Here is a 24,790-nt window from a genome sequence, read left to right on the forward strand (position 1 = left end):
TAGATTTAAAATCTGAGTCTGAAAAACACATTGAGGAACAAAGTGAGGATGATATAAAAGAAGAGCCTGAATTAAGCTTACAGGAAGCTGATGCTGAGGAGCAAATTGTAATACCAAGAAGGTCACAAAGATCTAACAAAGGTGTACCTCCAGATAGGTTCATGATTCAGGGGGTAATGACTTGTCAGCCTGAAATGGAACCTGAAACCTTTCAGGATTTAAATAATTGTAGTCCAGAAGAACAAAGAAATTGGAAAAAGGCAATGGACGATGAATTTGATTCTTTGCTAAATTTAGAAGTGTTTGATATTGTTGATGTTCCTATAGATACGCCAGTGATTGGGTGCAGATGGGTTTTTAGGAAGAAACTATTACCCGATGGAAGTTGTAAATATAAAGCTAGGCTAGTAGCTCAAGGATTTGCGCAAAAGCAATTCGTAAATTATGATAACACCTTTGCCCCTACAGCAAAAGCTGAATCAATGAGAATTATAACGTGTATAGCTATGTCAGAAAGTGAAAGTTTAAAGAATACAACAAAATACATAGCAGTGAAGTATCAAAATATAAGAACCTTAATCAAGGAAGGATTTATCAAAATGGTTTATTGTAGGTCTGAAGATAACTTGGCAGATATTTTTACAAAATCTTTAACGGCAGTTAAGCATGGTGAAGCAACCAGAAAGTTAGGCCTAGTAGAATTAAAACAAAATTTGTAAATAATGTAACTTAGATAAAGTGAAGGGGCATGTTGCTACTAAGAGGTTGCAATGTACTTTATCTAAGTTGTTGTAAGGATCAATGTTGTTTGTGCTATACCTTTAACTTACTGTAAGGTTCAAGGCTGTTTGTCCTACAGCTGTTTCAGTTAATTGAAGAGTTAATTGAGAGTATTATTTTCATGTGTATAAAGATAGCTACTGTGTGTTTAGTTTTTTGCCATTGTGCCTTAATGCCATTGTGCCTTAATGCCATTGTGCGTGTTTGCCATTGTGCATGTTTGCCTCTGTGCCGTTCTGTCGGGGACTATGCTGCAGATGTCCTGTGAAGACACAGCCTTGAGAAGAGGACAAGCATTCCTGCTTATCTCAGCTGAGTGGTGATATCTCTCAGAAGATATTGTATTATGTTATTTTTGTGAAAACAGTAATCCTGCTACTTTATTTTGTATGCTGCCAATACAACAATATTTTCTTTTCTACTTGAAGTCAACGTCTCATGTATTTTTTCTTTTATGAGCCAATTCATCACACACTGTTAACTGGGCTAGAGTCAATCCGCATGCTTCTCATGCTAGCGCATGACAGGGGCTGCCGGAGCAGCAATCCCTTTTTTCTTTTCTATCTGGTTAATACGGATCATTAGCGCATTGAGCTCTTCTGTAGACACTCCTTCATCATCCAACGATGAGGCGCTCGGGGGCGGAGGGTGCTTAAACGTTTAGGGCTAGGGCTGGGGTTAGGGTGAGGGTTAGGTTTAGGTTTAGCCTTAGGTTTAGGCTTAGGCCAAGGCTTAGGGTTAGAGTTAGGTTTAGGGTTAGGGTTAGGGTTACGGTTAGGGTTAGGTTTAGGGTTAGGGGTAGGGTTAGGGTTAAGGGTTAGGGTTAGGGTTAGGGTTAGTGTTATGGTAGACACAATCTGAATCCAGTTGTGGTCTGACCATGGCAGTACAGAGATCATTAGGGTTAGGGTTAGGTTTAGGGTTAGAGTTAGGCTTAGACACAATGTGAACCCAGGTATGGTCTGACCAAAGCAGAAGAGAGTTAGTGCAAGTATTAGGGTTAAGGTTAGGGTTAAGGTTAGGGTTAGGGTTAGATTTAGAAACAATGTAATTCCAGTTGTGGTCAGACCAAGGCAGAAGAGAGTTAGAGTGAGGGTTAGGGTGAGGGTGAGGGTGAGGGTTAGGGTAAGGCTAAGGGTAAGGGTAAGGGTAAGGGTAAGGTTAAGGGTTAGGGTTTGGGTTAGGTTTAGGGTTAGGGTGAGGGTGAGGGAGAGTGTGAGAGTGAGGGTGAGCGTTAGGGTTAGGGTTAGGGTAATGGTAAGGGCAAGGGTTACACACAATGTGATTCCAGGTTTGGTCTGATCAAGGCAGAAGAGAGAGTTATGGTTAGAGTTAGGGTGAGACACAATGTGATTCGAGGTGTGGTTAGGATTAGGGTTAGTGTTATCGTATACACAATCTGGATCCATGTGTGGTCTGACCAAGGCAGAAGATAGATCATTAGGGTTAGGGTTAGGTTTAGGTTTAGGGTTTCAGTTAGGCTAAAGCTCAGGTTTAGGCTTAGGTTTAGGCTTATGCTTAGGCTTAGGTTTAGGGTTACGGTTAGGGTTAGGGCTAGTTCTAGGGCTAGGGCTAGGGCTAGGGCTAGGGCGAGGGTTGGGTAAGGGTTAGGGTTGGGGTAAGGGTTACGATTGGGGTTAGCATTACGGTTAGGGTTACAGTTAGGGTGTAGTCTGTGATTCCAGGTGTAGTCTGACAAAGGAAGAAGAGAGAGTTAGGGTTAGTGTTAGGGTCAGCTTGAGAAAAATTGTGAATCCCGGTGTGGTCTGACCAAGCCAGAAGAGAGTTAGGGTTAGAGTTAGGCTTAGACACAATGTGATTCGAGGTGTGGTTAGGGTTAGGGTTAGTGTTATGGTAGACACAATCTGAATCCAGGTGTGGTCCGCCCAAGGCAGAAGAGAGATCATTAGGGTTAGAGTTAGGCTTAGGCTTAGGTTTTGGCTTAGGTTTAGGCTTACGCTTAGGCTTACGCTTAGGCTTAGGGTTAGGGTTAGACCTATGGCTAGGGCTAGCGTTAGGGTTAGGGTTAGGCTATGGGTTATGGTTGGGGTAAGGGTTAGGGTTAGGGTTAGCATTACGGTTGGGGTTAGGGTTAGGGTTAGGGTTAGACTTAGGGTTAGACACAATGTGATTTGAGATGTGATTAGGGTTAGGGTTAGAGTTGGGCTTAGGCTTAGGCTTAGGTTTAGGCTTACGTTTAGGCTTAGGGTTAAGGTTAGGGTTAGGGTTAGGGTTAGGGCTAGGGCTAGGGTGAGGGTTAGGTAAGGGTTAGGGTTGGGGTAAGGGTTAGGGTTAGTGTTAGGGTTAGCGTTACGGTTAAGGTTAGGGTTATGGTTAGGGTCAGGGTTACAGACAATGCGATTCCAGGTGTGGTTTGACCAAGGCAGAAGAGAGAGTTTGGGTTAGTGTTTGGGTTAGGTTGAGAAAAATTGTGATTCCAGGTGTGGTCCGACCAAGCCAGAAGAGAGTTAGGGTTAGATTTAGGGTTAGACACAATGTGATTCGAGGTGTGGTTAGGGTTCTGGTTAGTGTTATGGAAGACACAATCTGAATCCAGGTGTGGTCTCACCAAGGCAGAAGAGAGATAATTAGGGTTAGGGTTAGGGTTGGGTTAGGGTTAGGGTTAGGGTTAGGGTTAGGGTTAGGGCTAGGGCTAGGGTTAGGGTTAGGTTTAGGGTTAGGGGTAGGGTTAGGGTTAAGGGTTAGGGTTAGGGTTAGGGTTAGTGTTATGGTAGACACAATCTGAATCCAGTTGTGGTCTGACCATGGCAGTACAGAGATCATTAGGGTTAGGGTTAGGTTTAGGGTTAGAGTTAGGCTTAGACACAATGTGAACCCAGGTATGGTCTGACCAAAGCAGAAGAGAGTTAGTGCAAGTATTAGGGTTAAGGTTAGGGTTAAGGTTAGGGTTAGGGTTAGATTTAGAAACAATGTAATTCCAGTTGTGGTCAGACCAAGGCAGAAGAGAGTTAGAGTGAGGGTTAGGGTGAGGGTGAGGGTGAGGGTTAGGGTAAGGCTAAGGGTAAGGGTAAGGGTAAGGGTAAGGTTAAGGGTTAGGGTTTGGGTTAGGTTTAGGGTTAGGGTGAGGGTGAGGGAGAGTGTGAGAGTGAGGGTGAGCGTTAGGGTTAGGGTTAGGGTAATGGTAAGGGCAAGGGTTACACACAATGTGATTCCAGGTTTGGTCTGATCAAGGCAGAAGAGAGAGTTATGGTTAGAGTTAGGGTGAGACACAATGTGATTCGAGGTGTGGTTAGGATTAGGGTTAGTGTTATCGTATACACAATCTGGATCCATGTGTGGTCTGACCAAGGCAGAAGATAGATCATTAGGGTTAGGGTTAGGTTTAGGTTTAGGGTTTCAGTTAGGCTAAAGCTCAGGTTTAGGCTTAGGTTTAGGCTTATGCTTAGGCTTAGGTTTAGGGTTACGGTTAGGGTTAGGGCTAGTTCTAGGGCTAGGGCTAGGGCTAGGGCGAGGGTTGGGTAAGGGTTAGGGTTGGGGTAAGGGTTACGATTGGGGTTAGCATTACGGTTAGGGTTACAGTTAGGGTGTAGTCTGTGATTCCAGGTGTAGTCTGACAAAGGAAGAAGAGAGAGTTAGGGTTAGTGTTAGGGTCAGCTTGAGAAAAATTGTGAATCCCGGTGTGGTCTGACCAAGCCAGAAGAGAGTTAGGGTTAGAGTTAGGCTTAGACACAATGTGATTCGAGGTGTGGTTAGGGTTAGGGTTAGTGTTATGGTAGACACAATCTGAATCCAGGTGTGGTCCGCCCAAGGCAGAAGAGAGATCATTAGGGTTAGAGTTAGGCTTAGGCTTAGGTTTTGGCTTAGGTTTAGGCTTACGCTTAGGCTTACGCTTAGGCTTAGGGTTAGGGTTAGACCTATGGCTAGGGCTAGCGTTAGGGTTAGGGTTAGGCTATGGGTTATGGTTGGGGTAAGGGTTAGGGTTAGGGTTAGCATTACGGTTGGGGTTAGGGTTAGGGTTAGGGTTAGACTTAGGGTTAGACACAATGTGATTTGAGATGTGATTAGGGTTAGGGTTAGAGTTGGGCTTAGGCTTAGGCTTAGGTTTAGGCTTACGTTTAGGCTTAGGGTTAAGGTTAGGGTTAGGGTTAGGGTTAGGGTTAGGGCTAGGGCTAGGGTGAGGGTTAGGTAAGGGTTAGGGTTGGGATAAGGGTTAGGGTTAGTGTTAGGGTTAGCGTTACGGTTAAGGTTAGGGTTATGGTTAGGGTCAGGGTTACAGACAATGCGATTCCAGGTGTGGTTTGACCAAGGCAGAAGAGAGAGTTTGGGTTAGTGTTTGGGTTAGGTTGAGAAAAATTGTGATTCCAGGTGTGGTCCGACCAAGCCAGAAGAGAGTTAGGGTTAGATTTAGGGTTAGACACAATGTGATTCGAGGTGTGGTTAGGGTTCTGGTTAGTGTTATGGAAGACACAATCTGAATCCAGGTGTGGTCTCACCAAGGCAGAAGAGAGATAATTAGGGTTAGGGTTAGGGTTGGGTTAGGGTTAGGGTTAGGGTTAGGGTTAGGGTTAGGGCTAGGGCTAGGGTTAGGGTTAGGGTTAGCATAAGGATTCGGGTTAGGGCTAGGTTTAGGTACAGGATTACACACAATGTGATTCTAGGTGTGGTTTGACCAAGGCAGAAGAGAGAGTTAGGGTTAGTGTTAGGGTTAGGTTGAGAAAAATTGTGATTCCAGGTGTGGTCCGACCAAGCCAGAAGAGAGTTAGGGTTAGAGGTAGGGTTAGACACAATGTGATTTGAAATGTGGTTAGGGTTAGGGTTAGTGTTATGGTAGACAAAATCTGAATCCAGTTGTGGTCTGACCACGACAGATGAGAGATTATTAGGGTTAGGGTTAGAGATAGGCTTAGGCTTAGGCTTAGGCTTAGCCTTAGGCCAAGGCTTAGGGTTAGGGTAAGGGTTAGGGTAAGGGTTAGGTTTAGGGTTAGGGTTAAGGTTAGGGTTAGGGTCAGGGATACACACAATGTGATTCCAGGTGTGGTTTGACCAAGGCAGAAGAGAGTGTTAGAGTGTTAGGGTTAGGTTGAGAAAAATTGTGATTCCAGGTGTGGTCCGACCAAGCCAGAAGAGAGTTAGGGTTAGAGTTAGGGTTAGACACAATGTGATTCGAGATGTGGTTAGTGTTATGGTAGACACAATCTGAATCCAGGTGTGGTCTGACCACGGCAGAAGAGAGATCATAAGGGTTAGGGTTAGTGTTAGAGTTCGGCTTAGACACAATGTGAACCCAGGTGTGGTCTGACCAAGGCAGAAGAGAGTTAGTGTAAGTGTTAGGGTTAGGGTTAGGATTAAGGTTAGGGTTAGGGTTAGATTTAGAAACATTGTAATTCCAGGAGTGGTCTGACCAAGGCAGAAGAGAGTTAGGGTTAGGGTTAGGATTAGGGTTAGGGTTAGACATAATGTGATTCGAGGTGTGTTCTGACCAAGGCAGAAAAGAGTTATCGTTAGGGTTAGGTTGAGGGTTATGGTTAGAGTTATTACATAATGTGATTCTAGGTGTGGTCTGACTAAGAATAACTTAGGGTTAGGATTAGGGTTAGGTCTGACCAAATCAGAAGAGAGTTAGTGTAAGTGTTAGTGTTAGGGTTAAGGTTAGGGTTAGGGTTAGATTTAGAAACAATGTAATTCCAAGTGTGGTCTGACCAAGGCGGAAGAGAGTTAGGGTAAGGGTGAGGGTTAGGTTTAGCGTTAGGGTTAATTTTAGAGACAATATGATTAGTGTTAGGGTTAGGGTTAGAGTTAGGATTACACACAATGTGATTCCAGGTGTTGTTTTACCAATGCAGAAGAGAGAGTTAGGGTTAGTGTTAGGGTTAGGTTGAGAAAAATTGTGATTCCAGGTGTGGTCCAACCTAGCCAGAAGAGAGTTAGGGTTAGCATTAGGGTTAGACACAATGTGATTCGAGGTGTGGTTAGGGTTAGGGTTAGTGTTATGGTAGACACAATCTGAATCCAGGTGTGGTCCGACCAAGGCAGAAGAGAGATCATTAGGATTAGGGTTAGGGTTAGGGTTAGGGTTAGGGTTAGGGTAAGGGTTAGTTTGGGGTTAGTGTTAGAGTTAGGGTTAGTATCAGGGTTACACACAATGTGATTCCAGGTGTGGTCTGACCAAGGCAGAAGAAAGAATTAGGGTTAGAGTTAGGGTCAGACACAATGTGATTCGAGATGTGGTTTGGGTTAGTGTTATGGTAGAAACAATCTGAATCCAGGTGTGGTCTGACCAAGGCAGAAGAGAGATCATTGGGGTCAGGGTTAGGGTTAGGGTTAGCGTTAGGCTTAGGCTTAGACTTAGACTTAGGATTAGGGTTAGGGTTAGGGTTAGGGTTAGCGTTAGTGCTACAGCTAGGGTTAGGGCTAGGAATAGGGCTAGGGTTAGGGTTAGGGTTAGGGTTAGGTTTAGGCTTAGGGTTGGGGTTGGGGTTAAGATTAGGGTTAGTACCACAGCTAGGGCTAGGGCTAGGAATAGGGCTAGGGTTAGGGTTAGGGTAAGGGTTAGGGTCAGGGATAGTGTACAGGTTGATTATAAATTCTATGATTTTAACTGTATTTGTGTTTAGATTGGCTGCACTAATGCTGGAGCGGCCTAACTGAGAGGTGTGCGTTGCCATGGAGACGATGCAGTAGAGAGAGAAGTGGGAGGAGCTTAGAGGGGAGAGTTTGAAAAACGACAGTTTATGTTCAGTTAGGGTTTACCAGTGAGGAGTTAGAGTGAGGAGTTGAGAGAGAGAGAAAAAAAGGTGGCTGAGTGACTTGTGAAGCAAAGCTGTGTGGCTTTGGATAGCCCGGTCTGGCTATTGAAAGTTTCTCTGGCAAGGGTAGCCGAAAGGGGGAAACATAGCAGGAATTCTTTAGTCCAAGGAGAGGCTAAAGAATTGTTTATTTAGAATTTGATCTAGGAAGGATCAAATAAGGGAAATATCCCTGTATTGATACTTTGTCCGAAGCAAGTGCTCTATGTCAAGAAGATACTGTATAACCTGAAAGAGTGTAACATTCATCTAACCAAGCATTGTTCTAAGTTCTATAAGAAAAGTTACAACTTGCAACCACACGCTTTGTGCTCAATAAACTTGTTAACTTTTGTTTGAAGACTGCCTCACCTCCATCAATTCTGCATCCAGTGTGCCATTTCTCACAATATTATAACTTACCTCACGTGGTGGCAGAAACGCAGGGGTGACCAAATAGATCTATATTCTTATCTCCAGTCACGCTACAATACATATAGTGTAATTACTACTAAGTTATTACTATCTTAATAAAGGAGGAGGTGCGATTGAACAGCCTCCCTTCTAACTTGATGGTAAATTTGGTTCCTTTCAAATTGGTAGCAACAATAATCATCCCTAGGCTCCCCTGCTTCTGCGCAGATAGGGTTAGGGTTAGGATTAGGGTTAGGGTTAGGGTTAGGGTTAGAGTTAGCGTTAGGCTTAGGCTTAGATTTAGGCTTAGGGTTAGGGTTAGGGTTAGGGTTAGGGTTAGATTTAGAAACAATGTAATTCCAGGTGTGGTCTGACCAAGGCAGAAGAGCGTTAGGGTTAGGGTGAGGGTTAGGTTTAGCGTTAGGGTTAATTTTAGAAACAATATGATTAGGGTTAGGATTAGGGTTAGGGTTAGGGTTAGGGCTAGTGTCTGCGTCACACACAATGTGATTCCAGGTGTGGTCTGACCAAAGCAGAAGAGAGAGTTAGGGTTAGTGTTAGGGTTAGGATGAGAAAAGTTGTGATTCCAGGTGTGGTCCGACCAAGCCAGAAGAGAGTTAGGGTTAGAGTAAGGGTTAGACACATTGTGATTCGAGGTGTGATTAGGGTTAGGGTTAGTGTTATGGTAGAAACAATCTGAATCCATGTGTGGTCTGTCCAAGACAGAAGAGAGATCATTAGGGTTAGGGTTAGGTGTGGTCTGACTAAGCATAAGTTAGGGCTAGGATTAGGATTAGGGTTAGGGTTAGGGTAAGGGTTAGGGTGGGGTTAGGGTTAGGGTTAGGGTTAGGGTTAGTGTCAGGGTTACACACAATGTGATTCCAGGTGTGGTCCCACCAAGCCAGAAGAGAGTTAGGGTTAGAGTTAGGGTTAGTCTCAATGTAATTCGAGGTGTGGTTAGGGTTAGTGTTAGGGTTAGGGCTAGGGTTAGGGTAAGGGTTAGGGTTTAGGGTTAGGGTTAGGGTTAGGGTTGGGATTAGGCTTAGGCTTAGGCTTAGGCTTAGGTTTAGGCTTAGGGTTAGGGTTAGGGTTAGGATTAGTGCTACAACTAGGGCTAGGGCTAGGAATAGGGCTAGGGTTAGGGTTTGGGTAAGGGTTAGGGTTAGTGCTACAGCTAGGGCTAGGAATAGGGCTAGGTTTAGAGTTAGGGTAAGGGTTAGGGTCAGGGATAGGTTTAGGGTTAAGTTTAGGGTTAGGGTTAGGGTTAGGTTTCGGGTGAGGGTTAGGGTTAGGGTTAGGGTTAGAGTTAGCGTTAGGCTTAGGCTTAGGCTTAGCCTTAGCCTTAGGCTTAGGCTTAGGGTTAGGGTTAGATTTAGAAACAATGTAATTCCAGGTGTGGTCTGACCAAGGCAGAAGAGAGTTAGGGTAAAAGTGAGGGTTATGTTTAGCGTGACGGTTAATTTTAGAAATAATATGATTAGGGTTAGGGCTAGGGTTACAGTCAGGGTTACACACAATGTGATTCCAGGTGTGGTCTGACCAAGGCAGAAGAACGAGGGTTAGTGTTAGGGTTAGGTTGAGAAAAATTGTGATTCCAGGTGTGGTCCGACCAAGCCAGAAGAGAGTTTGAGTAAGGGTTAGACTCAGTGTGATTCAAGGTGTGGTTAGAGTTAGGGTTAGGTTTAGACACAATTTGAACCCAGGTATGGTCTGACCAAAGCAGAAGACGGTTAGTGTAAGTGTTAGGGTTAGGGTTCGGGTTAAGTTTAGGGTTAGGGTTAGATTTAGAAACAATGTAATTCCAGGTGTGGTCTAACCAAGGCAGAAGAGAGTTAGGGTTAGAGTTAGGGTTAGACACAATGTGATTCGAGGTGCGGTTAGGGTTAGGGTTAGTGTTATGGTAGACACAATCTGAATCCAGGTGTGGTCCGACCAAGGCAGGAGAGAGATCATTAGGGTTAGGGTTAGGGTTAGGGTTAGTGTTAGGTTTAGGGTTAGAGTTAGGCTTAGGCTTAGACTTAGGCTTAGTGCTTGGGCTAGGGCTAGGGCTAGGAACAGTGCTAGGGTTAGGGTTAGGTTATGGGTCAGGGTCAGGGTTAGGGTTAGGGTTAGACACAATTTGAATCCAGGTATCGTCTGACCAAAGCAGAAGACAGTTAGTGTAAGTGTTAGGGTTAGGGTTAGGGTTAAGGATAGGGTTAGGGTTAGATTTAGAAACAATGTAATTCCAGGTGTGGTCTGACCAAGGCAGAAGAGAGTTAGGGTGAGGGTTAGATTTAGCATTAGGTTTAATTTTAGAAACAATATGATTAGGATTTGGGTTAGGGTTAGACACAACGTGATTCCCGGTGTGGTCTGACCAAGGCAGAAGAGAGTTAGGGTTAAGGTTAGGATTAGGGTTAGGGTTAGACATAATGTGATTCGAGGTGTGTTCTGACCAAGGCAGAAGAGAGTTATCGTTAGGTTTAGGTTTATGGTTAGGGTTTTTACATAATGTGATTCTAGGTGTGGTCTGACTAAGCATAAATTAGGGTTAGGATTAGGCTTAGGGTTAGGGTTAGGGTAAGCGTTAGGGTGGGGTTAGGGTTAGGGTTAGGGTTAGCGTCTGGGTTACACACAATGAGATTACAGGTGTGGTCTCACCAAGGCAGAAGAGAGAGTTAGGGTTCATGTTAGGGTTAGGTTGATAAAAGTTGTGATTCCAGGTGTGGTCCGACCAAGCTAGAAGAGAGTTAGAGTTAGACTCAATGTGATTCGAGGTGTGGTTAGGGTTAGGGTTAGTGTTAGGGTTAGGGCTAGGGCTAGGGTTAGGGTTAGGGTTAGGGTAAAGGTTAGGGTTAGGGTTAGGGTTAGGTTTAAGGTTAGAGTTAGGCTTAGGCTTAGGCTTATGTTTAGGCTTAGGCTTAGGCTTAGGTTTAGGCTTAGATTTAGGCTTAGATTTAGGCTTAGGCTTAGGGTTAGGGTTAGTGCTAGGGCTAGGGCATAGGAACAGGGCTAGGGTTAGGGTTAGGTTATGGGTTAGGGTCAGGGTTAGGGTTAGGATTAGGGTTAGACACAATTTGAACCCAGGTATGGTCTGACCAAAGCAGAAAACAGTTAGTGTAAGTGTTAGGGTTAGGGTTAAGTTTAGGGTTAGGGTTAGATTTAGAAACAATGTAATTCCAGGTGTGGTCTGACCAAGGCAGAAGAGAGTTAAGGTGAGGGTTAGGTTTAACGTTAGGGTTAATTTTAGAAACAATATGATCAGGGTTAGAGTTAGGGTTAGACAGAACGTGATTCCCGGTGTGGTCTGACCAAGGCAGAAGAGAGTTAGAGTTAGGGTTAGGATTAGGGTTAGGGTTAGACATAATGTGATTCGAGGTGTGTTCTGAACAAGGCAGACGTTAGTTATCGTTAGGTTTAGGTTTACGGTTATGGTTAGGGTTTTTACACAATGTGAACCCAGGTGTGTTCTGACTAAGCAGAAGTTAGGGCTAGGATTGGGATTAGGGTTAGGGTTAGGGTTAGGGTAAGGGTTAGGGTGGGGTCAGGATTAGGGTTAGGGTTAGTGTCAGGTTTACACACAATGTGATTCCAGGTATGGTCTGACCAAGGCAGAAGAGAGAGTTAGGGTTAGTGTTAGGGTTAGGTTGAGAAAAGTTGTGATTCCAGGTGTGGTCCGACCAAGCCAGAAGAGAGTTAGAGTTAGAGTAAGGGTTAGACTTAATGTGATTCAAGGTGTGGTTAGTGTTAGTGTTAGGTTTAGGGCTAGGGTTAGGGATAGGGTTAGGGTTAGGGTTAGGTTTAGACACAATTTGAACCCAGGTATGGTCTGACCAAAGCAGAAGACAGTTAGTGTAAGTTTTAGGGTTAGGGTTAGGGTTAGGGTAAGGGTTACATTTAGAAACAATGTAATTCCAGGTGTGGTCTAACCAAGGCAGATGAGAGTTACGGTGAGGGTTAGGTTTAGCGTTAGGGTTAATTTTAGGAAGAATACGATAAGGGTTAGACACAATGAGATTCCCGGTGTGGTCTGACCAAGGCAGAAGACAGTTAGGGTTAGAGTTAGGGTTAGACACAATGTGATTCGAGGTGCGGTTAGGGTTAGGGTTAGTGTTAAGGTAGACAATATCTGAATCCAGGTGTGGTCTGACCAAGGCAGAAGAGAGATCATTAGGCTTAGTCTTAGTCTTAGGCTTAGGCTCAGGTTTAGGTCTAGGCTTAGGCTTAGGCTTAGGCTTAGGCTTAGTGCTTGGGCTAGGGCTAGGGCTAGGAACAGTGCTAGGGTTAGGGTTAGGTTATGGGTTAGGGTCAGGATTAGGGTTAGGGTTAGGGTTAGACACAATTTGAACCCAGGTATGGTCTGACCAAAGCAGAAGACAGTTAGTGTGTTAGGGTTAGGGTTAGGGTTAAGGTTAGATTTAGAAACAATGTAATTCGAGGTGTGATCTGACCAAGGCAGAAGAGAGTTAGGGTAAGAGTGAGGGATAGGTTTAGCGTTCGGGTTAATTTTAGAAACAATATGATTAGGGTTAGGGTTAGGGTTAGGGTTAGGGTTACACACAATGTGATTCCAGGTGTGGTCTGACCAAGGCAGAAGAGAGAGTTAGGCTTAGTGTTAGGGTTAGGTTGAGAAAAATTGTGATTCCACGTGTGGTCCGACCAAACCAGAAGAGAGGGTTAGAGTTAGGGTGAGACACAATGTGATTCGAGGTGTAGTTAGGGTTAGGGTTAGTGTTATGGTAGACACAATTTGAATCAAGGTGTGGTCTGACCAAGGCAGAAGAGAGATCATTAGGGTTAGGGTTAGGGTTAGGGTTTTGGTTAGGGTTAGGGTTAGCGGGTTAGGGTTAGGGTTAGGGTTAGGGTTAGGGTTAGATTTAGAAACAATGTAATTCCAGGTGTGGTCTGACCAAGGCAGTAGAGAGTTAGGGTGAGGGTGAGGGTTAGGTTTAGTGTTAGGTTTAATTTTAGAAACAATATGATTAGAGTTAGGGTTAGGGTTAGGGTCAGGGTTTCACACAATGTGATTCCAGGTGTGGTCTGACCAACGCTGAACAGAGAGTTAGGATTAGAGTTAGGGTTAGACACAATGTGATTCGAGGTGTGGTTAGGGTTAGGGTTAGTATTATGGTAGACACAATCTGAATTCAGGTGTTATCTGACCAAGGCAGAACAGAGATCATTAGGTTTAGGGTTAGGTTTATGGTTAGAGTTAGGCTTAGACACAATGTGAACCCAGGTATGGTCTGACCAAAGCAGAAGAGATTTAGCGTTAGTGTTAGGGTTAGGGTTACGGATAAGGTTAGCTTTAGGGTTAGATTTAGAAACAATGTAATTCTAGGTGTGGTCTAAAAACACAAACTGTATCAAGAAGAGTTACTGCAGGAATGCCACTTTTCACCTATTTGATCATTTCCCCATTAGTTTACATTGAAATCACTAACTGTATCAAAAAGAGTCAAGTTAGTGCAGGAATGTCAGTTTTCACCTATTTGATCATTTCCCCATTAGTTTACATTGAAACCACAAATTGTATCAAAAAGAGTCAAGTTATTGCAGGAATGTCAGTTTTCACCTATTTGATCATTTCCCCATTAGTTTTCATTGAAATCACAAACTGTATCAAAAAGAGTCAAGTTACTGCAGGAATGTCAGTTTTCACCTATTTGATCATTTCCCCATTAGTTTACATTGAAATCACAAACTGCATCTAAAAGAGTCAAGTTACTGCAGGAATGTCCGTTTTCACCTATTTGATCATTTCCCCATTAGTTTTCATTGAAATCACAAACTGTATCAAAAAGAGTCAAGTTATTGCAGGAATGTCAGTTTTCACCTATTTGATCATTTCCCAATTAGGTTACATTGAAATCACAAACTGTATCAAAAAGTGTCAAGTTACTGCAGGAATGTCAGTTTTCACCTAATTGATCATTTCCCCATTAGTTTGCATCGAAATCACAAACTGTATCAAAAAGAGTCAAGTTTCTGCAGGAATGTCAGTTTTCACTTATTTCATCATTTCCCCATTAGTTTACATTGAAATCACAAACTGTATCAAAAAGAGTCAAGTTACTGCAGGAATGTCAGTTTTCACTTATTTCATCATTTCCCCATTAGTTTACATTGAAATCACAAACTGTATCAAAAAGAGTCAAGTTACTGCAGGAATGTCAGTTTTCACCTAATTGATCATTACCTCATTAGTTTACATTGAAATCACAAACTGTATCAAAAAGAGTTAAGTTACTGCAGGAATGTCAGTTTTCACCTAATTGATCATTTCACCATTAGTTTACATTGAAATCACAAAGTGTATCAAAAAGAGTCAAGTTACTGCAGGAATGTCAGTTTTCACCTAATAGATCATTTCACCATTAGTTTACATTGAAATCACAAACTGTATCAAAAAGAGTCAAGTTACTGCAGGAATGTCAGTTTTCACCTAATTGATCATTTCCCAATTAGTTTACATTGAAATCACAAACTGTATCAAAAAGAGTCAAGTTACTGCAGGAATGTCAGTTTTCACCTATTTGATCATTTCCCCATTAGTTTACATTGAAATCACAAACTGTATCAAAAAGAGTCAAGTTACTGAAGGAATGTCAGTTTTCACCTATTTCATCATTTCCCAATTAGTTTACATTGAAATCATAAACTGTATCAAAAGGAGTCAAGTTACTGCAGGAATGTCAGTTTTCATCTATTTGATCATTTCCCCATTAGTTTGCATCGAAAGCACAAACTGTATCAAAAAGAGTCAAGTTACTGCAGGAATGTCAGTTTTCACCTATTTGATCATTTCCCAATGATTTTACATTGAAATCACAAACTGTATCAAAAAGAGTCAAGTTACTGCAGGAATGTCAGTTTTCACCTAATTGATCATTACCTCATTAGTTTACATTGAAATCACAAACTGTATCAAAAAGAGTTAAGTTACTGCAGGAATGTCAGTTTTCACCTATTTGATCATTTCCCCATTAGTTTACATTGAAATCACAAACTGTATCAAAAAGAGTCAAGTTACTGCAGGAATGTCAGTTTTCACTTATTTCATCATTTCCCCATTACTTACATTGAAATCACAAACTGTATCAAAAACAGTCAAGTTACTGCAGGAATGTCAGTTTTCACCTAATTGATCATTTCCCAATTAGTTTACATTGAAATCACAAACTGTATCAAAAAGAGTCAAGTTACTGCAGGAATGTCAGTTTTCACCTATTTGATCATTTCCCCATTAGTTTACATTGAAATCACAAACTGTATCAAAAAGAGTCAAGTTACTGAAGGAATGTCAGTTTTCACCTATTTCATCATTTCCCAATTAGTTTACATTGAAATCATAAACTGTATCAAAAGGAGTCAAGTTACTGCAGGAATGTCAGTTTTCATCTATTTGATCATTTCCCCATTACTTACATTGAAATCACAAACTGTATCAAAAACAGTCAAGTTACTGCAGGAATGTCAGTTTTCACCTAATTGATCATTACCTCATTAGTTTACATTGAAATCACAAACTGTATCAAAAAGAGTTAAGTTACTGCAGGAATGTCAGTTTTCACCTATTTGATCATTTCCCCATTAGTTTACATTGAAATCACAAACTGTATCAAAAAGAGTCAAGTTACTGCAGGAATGTCAGTTTTCACCTAATTGATCATTTCCCAATTAGTTTACATTGAAATCACAAACTGTATCAAAAAGAGTCAAGTTACTGCAGGAATGTCAGTTTTCACCTATTTGATCATTTCCCCATTAGTTTACATTGAAATCACAAACTGTATCAAAAAGAGTCAAGTTACTGAAGGAATGTCAGTTTTCACCTATTTCATCATTTCCCAATTAGTTTACATTGAAATCACAAACTGTATCAAAAAGAGTCAAGTTACTGCAGGAATGTCAGTTTTCACCTATTTGATCATTTCCCCATTAGTTTTCATTGAAATCACAAACTGTATCAAAAAGAGTCAAGTTACTGGGACTTCCGGTGGAGGCGTGATGGCGGCGGCTGCAGGCATCTGAAGCTCCGTGAGCTTGAGAAGCCTGTGCATCCCCCAGACGGGTTAGGGGAACCAAGACCCCCACAGGCTGATGGAACAGAGGTCAGCCCGCCTGCGAAGCCTGTTCAAGCAGCCGCGGGGGTGGGTAAGGAGCGACCCCTCCTCAAGAGGGACCCCACCTGGCAGCTCTGAAGGCTAGCGCCCAGGGGGAAGGCACGGTTCGGGAGAACCGTAGAGTCCGCCAGTCTCCATTTTTTATTAAAGAAGAAGAAATCCAAACCACAACTCTAAAAAGAGAACATAAGCGGCGGCAGTGAAACAGCGTGGCTTCCTGGAACGCCTTAAAAGTAAGAGGAAGAAACTGTCAGACAAGTACACTACCAGGCTGAATGGCTTAATGTCTGGCTTTTCTGTTGTACGGTAAGCCCCCCGCGCGCGGGAAAAGGGAAACAAAGTGCAAGGAACAAGAAAGGCCATTGGTCCAGCTGCCTACTTACTCCGCAACTCTATTCTATTTTATTTAATCTAATTATCTAATTATCTATTCCAATATAATTGCTTAACTGCCAATCTACTCTGCAACCCAGAACGCTCAATCATTCAACGTTCAACGTTCAGCTGGCGATTAATTAATTATCAAATTACCCTGCCTGTTCTCTCCCACCCACCTCTACTTCCCAACCCAGCCCTCTCAAACCTACACCACCCCCTTCCCAAGGCCCCCTGTCGACGGCATTAACTTGAAAGAGAAAACTAGAACTGTCCTGCACGAGCTGCAGAGATACCTTTAATTTTGTTCCCAAGCTCGGGGAGACGAGCAAAGACGCGCGGCGTGGCTGATTGGGACGCTGAAGCGCAAAGGCGCGCGGCCGGAGTCACCCCGCACGAGCGGAAGCTCAGCCAAACATCGCGAGACCGCGTCTGTACCAAAGAGAGCGAGGGAGGCCAGAACCAAGAGACCTCGCCAAAAACAGCCCTAAGAAGACGCAAGGCTAAAAGGAAAGAACACATAAGGGCAAGAGGAAGAAGGACAGGAAGACAAGAAGACAAGCACGGGGTGAGTGGAGAAGGCGGAGAACGCGGTGGGAAGCTGGACTAAGCGCGAGAGGTGGGGAATCGGGAGGGCCAGAGGGAGAGACCAAAAGAGAAACACAGAAACAGCAAGGGGGGTAAGGAAAAAAAAAAGAGCTACTAGAAAGAGTGAAACTGGATAAAGAACGGACAAGAAGAGAGCAGAAGGATAACGAGAAGAGGAAAGAAGCAGAGCAAGTGCTGTAAAGGAAACGCATAGAGGCAGAAATAACAAGGCCCTTACAAGAAAAGAAGCCCCCCTCTCTACCATCACTGGAAGAGTGAAGGGGTGAGCAGCAGATAAACAAATAATCAAACAACAATAGAAAGCATTTACGATGGCAGACAACAAGACAGACAAACAAAACATGAAGCAGACCAAGGCCGCCAATGCAACGACATCAACAACAACAACGATACCAATGATACCAACGATGACAGCAGCCACACCTACGCCAGCAAGAAGGCTCTCCACCCAGGGCGAGATCTCACTCAAGGATATCATGACAGAAATGTTTAAAATACAGGATAAAATAGAAAAGAAAATAGAAGATAACCAAGAGAAAACCCAGAAAAACATTGAAAAACTCTTCCAAAAAGAACTAGGGAAGTTAAGGCAAGAACTGAAAGATGACATGGAAAACATCAAAAAAGAAGTGGACGAGGCCAGAGAAGAGATAAAAGCACTTAAGAAAGAAAACTTGAATCTAAAGAAGGCACAGGGGAGAACGGAGGCAAGAATGAAGAAAATGGAGGAAATCAACGTAAAGCTCGAGAAACACCAGGAAGTGCTGGCCAGCAAGGAAACGGATACCCAACTCAGATTAAGAAACATCGAGGAAGCAGAAGGAGAAAACCTGAGAATGATTGCCAGTGAGATCTTGGCCGGAATACTAAATATCACCACCACCGAAATGAACAAAGAAATAGACACTCTCCATCGAATAAACTCGAACTTTGCCAAAAGGAATAACGCCCCTCGTGACATTGTGGTCAAACTCAGTAGGAAGAGTGTACGAGATGAGGTGATTAAAACTAAACACAAAGACCAGATCTACCATCATGGAAAAAGAGTGATAATCCTCAAGGAGTTTTCAGCTATCTCAATGAATAAAAGGAAAAAATATTATTTCCTCACGGACGTACTGAAGAGACATAAAATCAAATTCAGGTGGGAGAGGCTGGAAGGGATCTTAGTAACATACAAAGAGAGCAAATTCTGGCTGACCTCAGAGGAAAAAGCGAAGGAATTCCACAGGAAACTCATAAGAGAACTAGAACTGGAGCTACCATCAGCTACAGGGGACACAGAGCAACCAGGAAAACCTGGCGGAAAACCTCACAATGAAAAGTCAAAAGAGAAGCTCTGGGGAAAACAAGAGAAAAAAAGACCAAGACCAGAATCAACAGAGGATGAAGAATCGGACAAAGGAGTGGGACCTTCAGAACAGAATCCAAACTTCACGAAAGATGAAGGGGATGAAGATCTACTCCAATAACGTAAATGGTATGAATGCCCCCCAAAAAAGGGGCTTAATCTTTAACCTCTTGAAAAAAGAGAATTTTGATTTTATTGCCTTACAGGAAGTCCATATAATAGGAAAGCATAGTAAATATCTAGTACAACCACAACTGGGAAAGGAATATCATTCTTTAGCGCCACAAAAGAAAAGAGGGGTGGTAATTTATGTTAGGGACCCAGGGGCGACATCACTAGCATTCAAAGATGAGGAGGGTAGAATGATTGGAATTAAGACAAAAATTAACAACCAGGACACCCTCATTTGCAACATCTACGCCCCTACAGGACCCAAAACAAAATTCATTAAGACTCTGAAGAGTAAAGTTAGAGAACAAACTTACAGGAACCTAATCATCGTCGGGGACTTTAATGGGGTCATTGACTGCGGGTGGGACAAGTCGAAGAAGAACAGAGGAAACTCAAATGGGGGCAGGCTCCCTGAGAGCTTTTTAAATTGGAAGAAGGACCTCTTCCTCCAAGACATCTGGAGAGAAAGAAATCCCAAGGAAAGAGACTACACCTTCTACTCCAATAGGCACGCCACCTGGTCCAGATTAGACATGTGCTGGGCTACTAACGAGCTGTCAACTAGGATAAATAGAATTAAAATCATGCCGAGAGTCCTTACGGACCACTGCCCCCTGATAATAGAACTCACAGGGGAGAGCCACCAAAGAACCTGGAAGTTAAACGAATTCTTACTAAAAACAGAAAAAGATCTAGCACACAACCAAAAGCTGATCAAAGAATTCTTCGACCTAAACGCAAACCAGGGCACCGCCCCAGAGGTGGTGTGGGACGCTAGTAAAGCGTACATGAGAGGCCAATTTATACAGCAGGGGGTGACCCAGAACAGAAAAAGAAACGAAGAAACTACACTTCTGAGGAAAAAAATAGAAAACAAAGAAATTCAACTGAAGAAAAAACCGAATAATAAAAAAGCCAGATTGGAGCTAGAATTCTTAAGAAAACAACTCAACTCGACACAACTTGAGTTGATGGCAAAAAACCTTAAGTACATTAAAGCCAAATATTACATGTTCGCCAACAAACCAGGGAAGCTACTGGCAAGGAAACTCCAGAAGAGAAAGCAGCTACAGCACATCTCTAAGATAACAAGAGACGGGGTCAGCTATTTTACGGAAGAAGAGATTAGAACTCAATTTACAGAATTCTACAGTGAACTATATAAGAAGGATGATATTCAAGCTGAAGAAGTCTCCATATATTTGGGGGCACAGAAGCTTGAAAAAATATCAGAAGACCAGAGACTCAATCTCAATAAGCCTATTGAAGACTCAGAGATTAGCAAAGCCATCAGGGACCTCCCCTCCAACAAAGCCCCCGGACCAGACGGAATTACGGCCTTATACTATAAGAAATTCCAAGACCAACTGATACCATACCTGAAGGAAATCTACAACAACATTCTCGAGCAGGCAAAGATGCCGGAATCATGGCAGGAGGCGACGATTACCTTAATTCACAAGGAGGGGACAGAACAAGACAACGTTAGGAATTACAGGCCAATCTCCCTCCTGAACAATGATTATAAAATCTTCACAAGGATCATAGCCGAGAGGGTAAAAAACTTCCTCAATGAGACAATACAGGAGGACCAAACGGGATTCCTTCCCAAAAGAAAGATGCACGAAAACATCAGGACGGTACTTAACATTCTGGAATACTACGAGGCGAACCCCCAAAAACAGCTGGGACTTCTGTTTTTAGACGCAGAAAAAGCCTTTGATCGAGTAAATTGGGACTTTATGTTACAACTTGTCAGAGAGAGGGATATGGGTTTTCAGTTTACCAACACAATAAAAACGATATATGCAAGGCAGAGTGCAAGAATTAAGATAAATGGCCATCAAACAGAGAAGATCAAAGTGGAAAAAGGCACCAGACAGGGCTGCCCCCTGTCCCCTCTACTGTTCATCATGTCCCTAGAAACCCTCCTAGACGACATCAGGAGAGACAACGATCTCAGAGGAACCAGAATCAGGAAGGACGAATTTAAAATTAAAGCCTATGCCGACGACATAGTGTGCATAATAGAAGACCCAGAAGACACAATCCAAAAATGGCTGGGAAAAATAGAAGAATATGGGAAGGTGGCTGGGCTTAAAATTAACAAAACAAAGACAAAAATCTTGACGAAGAACATGGATAAAGTGAAGAAAGCCAGACTAGAGAACATCGCAAAGATCAGTACAGCCAGTAAGATAAGATATTTGGGGATCAACTTAACATCGAGCAATTCCCAACTGATAAAGAACAACTTTGAGCACACGTGGAAGGAATTGCGGAAAAAGCTGGAAGGTTGGAGACAGTTAAATCTAAGCCTATTGGGCAGAACGGCCCTCATCAAGATGAACCTCCTTCCAAAAATGATCTTTCTTTTCCAGATGCTACCGGTGATAAGAACTAACCACCTATTCACCCAATGGAAAAAAGATATAATGAAGTTCATCTGGTGCGGCAAGAAGGCCAGAATCAAATATAAAATAATGATAGATGCCCGTGAAAGAGGCGGTTTCGGGCTCCCGAACCTTCAATCTTACTATGAGGCATGCGCCCTCTCCTGGACCAAGGAATGGTCAACATTAGAAAAGAAAAAACTTCTAAATCTCGAAGGCTTCAACGTAAGAAGTGGTTGGCACGCGTATATGTGGCATGACAAGGCCAAAATAGAAAAAAACTTCACGAACCATTTTATTAGAGCCGCGTTGCTAAAAACCTGGGAGAAGTACAAAATGAAACTTTACACCAAAACCCCTCTCTGGCTGTCCCCCATTGAAGCGGTACACAAAAGAGAAATACCCTACGAGAGGTGGCACACTCATAAAACTCTCCTGGAGAAAAGAGAAGGCCAATGGAAACTCAAGTCGCTAGAATCATTAAGAGAGATGGACGAGAAGATATCCTGGCTTCATTACATGCAAATAGCAGACTGCTATAAAACAGATAAAAAAAAGGATTTCTCATCCCAAGAATCTCTATGGGACACCATCATGAAGAAAGACAAAAAGGTAGTGAGAATCTTATATCGTAAGCTATTGGAGTGGGAGACCGAACCAGAAGTGGTAAAAGAAAACATGATCAATTGGGCATTGGACTTTGGACACTCCATCCTTCTCAGCGAGTGGGAGTCTATCTGGAAAGAGAAATTAAAATTCGCAAAATCCGCCAGCATAACAGAAAACTGGCAAAAAGTATTCCATCGCTGGTACCTGACACCCCAAAAGCTGGCAAAATTCTTTAAAGGAACAAATAGCGATTGTTGGAAGTGCGGGTCCCAGGTAGGCTCCCACTTCCACACTTGGTGGCAGTGCAAGAGAGTCAGGGCTTTCTGGCGGGAGATACATAAGGAAGTGCAGAGAATTTTGCAGATAAAAATGGAACTGAAGGCAGAATACTTTTTGTTACACCTGTTAGATTTCCAGCTAGACCATAACAAGGACATGTTACTGTTCCATCTTTCTGCAGCTGCAAGAATAGTCCTCGCCAGCAAGTGGAAAACTAAGGAGATACCAACATTGGACTCCTGGCTGCTGAAGGTTAGAGAAGTAATGGAGCTGGATACACTTGCGACCCTGGCGTATGACATCAGCAAAAAACGTAGGATCGACTGGCAGCCATTTAGACATTATTTAAGAGAAAGGAAAAACATCATTATAGGAGATTAGGGAAGCCACATAGATGATCCCGAACTTTGCAATTTTATTTACTTTCTAAGTCTGACTTATTTAATCCTGCCAAGCCACTTAAGGAAGTTTAATATTTGTAGATCTTTTGTCTAAATGTCAAGACGTCGTCTGTTTGCGTGTGAAGAAATGTATGTACGTATGTAGACTGTTTTACCGTGTAAGATTGACTTTTCTCATCGATACCCATCGTATCCCCTCTCCCCTCCCATACTCCTCCTTCCCCACTGACACCTTCTCCTTCCCCCTCCCCATAACCCCTTCCCATATGGCATCCACCCCCCCCCTCATCCCCCCCTAGTCTCCTGTTACGACAGGTTTTTAATGTGTGCATATATGTATTGTGAAAAAATTTTTTGGAAACTTTGAATAAAGATTATTTATTACAAAAAAAAAAAACAATGGGCACACATCAAAAAAAAAAAGAGTCAAGTTACTGCAGGAATGTCAGTTTTCACCTAATTGTTCATTACCTCATTAGTATACATTGAAATCACAAACTGTATCAAAAAGAGTCAAGTTACTGCAGGAATGTCAGTTTTCACTTATTTGATCATTTCCCCATTAGTTTACATTGAAATCACAAACTGTATCAAAAAGAGTCAAGTTACTGCAGGAATGTCAGTTTTCACCTAATTGTTCATTACCTCATTAGTTTACATTGAAATCACAAACTGTATCAAAAAGAGTTAAGTTACTGCAGGGATGTCAGTTTTCACCTATTTGATCATTTCCCCATTAGGTTTCATTGAAATCACAAACTGTATCAAAAAGAGTCAAGTTACTGCAGGAATGTCAGTTTTCACCTAATTGATCATTACCTCATTAGGTTTGATTGAAATCACAAACTGTATCAAAAAGAGTCAAGTTACTGCAGGGATGTCAGTTTTCACCTATTTGATCATTTCCCCATTGGGTTTCATTGAAATCACAAACTGTATCAAAAAGAGTCAAGTTACTGCAGGAATGTCAGTTTTCACCTATTTGATCATTTCCCCATTAGGTTTCATTGAAATCACAAACTGTATCAAAAAGAGTCAAGTTACTGCAGGAATGTCAGTTTTCACCTAATTGTTCATTTCCCAATTAGTTTACATTGAAATCACAAACTGTATTAAAAAGAGTCAAGTTACTGCAGGAATGTCAGTTTTCACCTATTTGATCATTTCCCCATTAGTTTACATTGAAATCACAAACTGTATCAAAAAGAGTCAAGTTACTGCAGGAATGTCAGTTTTCACCTATTTGATCATTTCCCAATGATTTTACATTGAAATCACAAACTGTATCAAAAACAGTCAAGTTACTGCAGGAATGTCAGTTTTCACTTATTTGATCATTTCCCCATTAGTTTACATTGAAATCACAAACTGTATCAAAAATAGTCAAGTTACTGCAGGAATGTCAGTTTTCACCTATTTGATCATTTCCCAATGATTTTACATTGAAATCACAAACTGTATCAAAAAGAGTCAAGTTACTGCAGGAATGTCAGTTTTCACCTATTTGATCATTTCCCCATTAGGTTTCATTGAAATCACAAACTGTATCAAAAAGTCAAGTTACTGCAGGAATGTCAGTTTTCACCTATTCGATCATTTCCCAATTAGTTTACATTGAAATCACAAACTGTATCAAAAAGAGTCAAGTTACTGCAGGAATGTCAGTTTTCACCTAATTGATCATTACCTCATTAGTTTACATTGAAATCACAAACTGTATCAAAAAGAGTTAAGTTACTGCAGGAATGTCAGTTTTCACCTATTTGATCATTTCCCCATTAGTTTACATTGAAATCACAAACTGTATCAAAAAGAGTCAAGTTACTGCAGGAATGTCAGTTTTCACTTATTTCATCATTTCCCCATTAGTTTACATTGAAATCACAAACTGTATCAAAAAGAGTCAAGTTACTGCAGGAATGTCAGTTTTCACCTATTTGATCATTTCCCCATTAGTTTACATTGAAATCACAAACTGTATCAAAAAGAGTCAAGTTACTGCAGGAATGTCAGTTTTCACCTATTTGATCATTTCCCCATTAGTTTACATTGAAATCACAAACTGTATCAAAAAGAGTCAAGTTACTGCAGGAATGTCAGTTTTCACCTAATTGATCATTTCCCAATTAGTTTACATTGAAATCACAAACTGTATCAAAAAGAGTCAAGTTACTGCAGGAATGTCAGTTTTCACTTATTTCATCATTTCCCCATTAGTTTACATTGAAATCACAAACTGTATCAAAAAGAGTCAAGTTACTGCAGGAATGTCAGTTTTCACCTATTTGATCATTTCCCAATGATTTTACATTGAAATCACAAACTGTATCAAAAAGAGTCAAGTTACTGCAGGAATGTCAGTTTTCACCTAATTGATCATTACCTCATTAGTTTACATTGAAATCACAAACTGTATCAAAAAGAGTCAAGTTACTGCAGGAATGTCAGTTTTCACTTATTTCATCATTTCCCCATTAGTTTACATTGAAATCACAAACTGTATCAAAAACAGTCAAGTTACTGCAGGAATGTCAGTTTTCACCTAATTGATCAT

The sequence above is a fragment of the Anolis sagrei genome, chromosome 5 (genome assembly GCF_037176765.1).
Source record: "Anolis sagrei isolate rAnoSag1 chromosome 5, rAnoSag1.mat, whole genome shotgun sequence".
In the NCBI taxonomy this organism is placed as follows: domain Eukaryota; kingdom Metazoa; phylum Chordata; class Lepidosauria; order Squamata; family Dactyloidae; genus Anolis; species Anolis sagrei.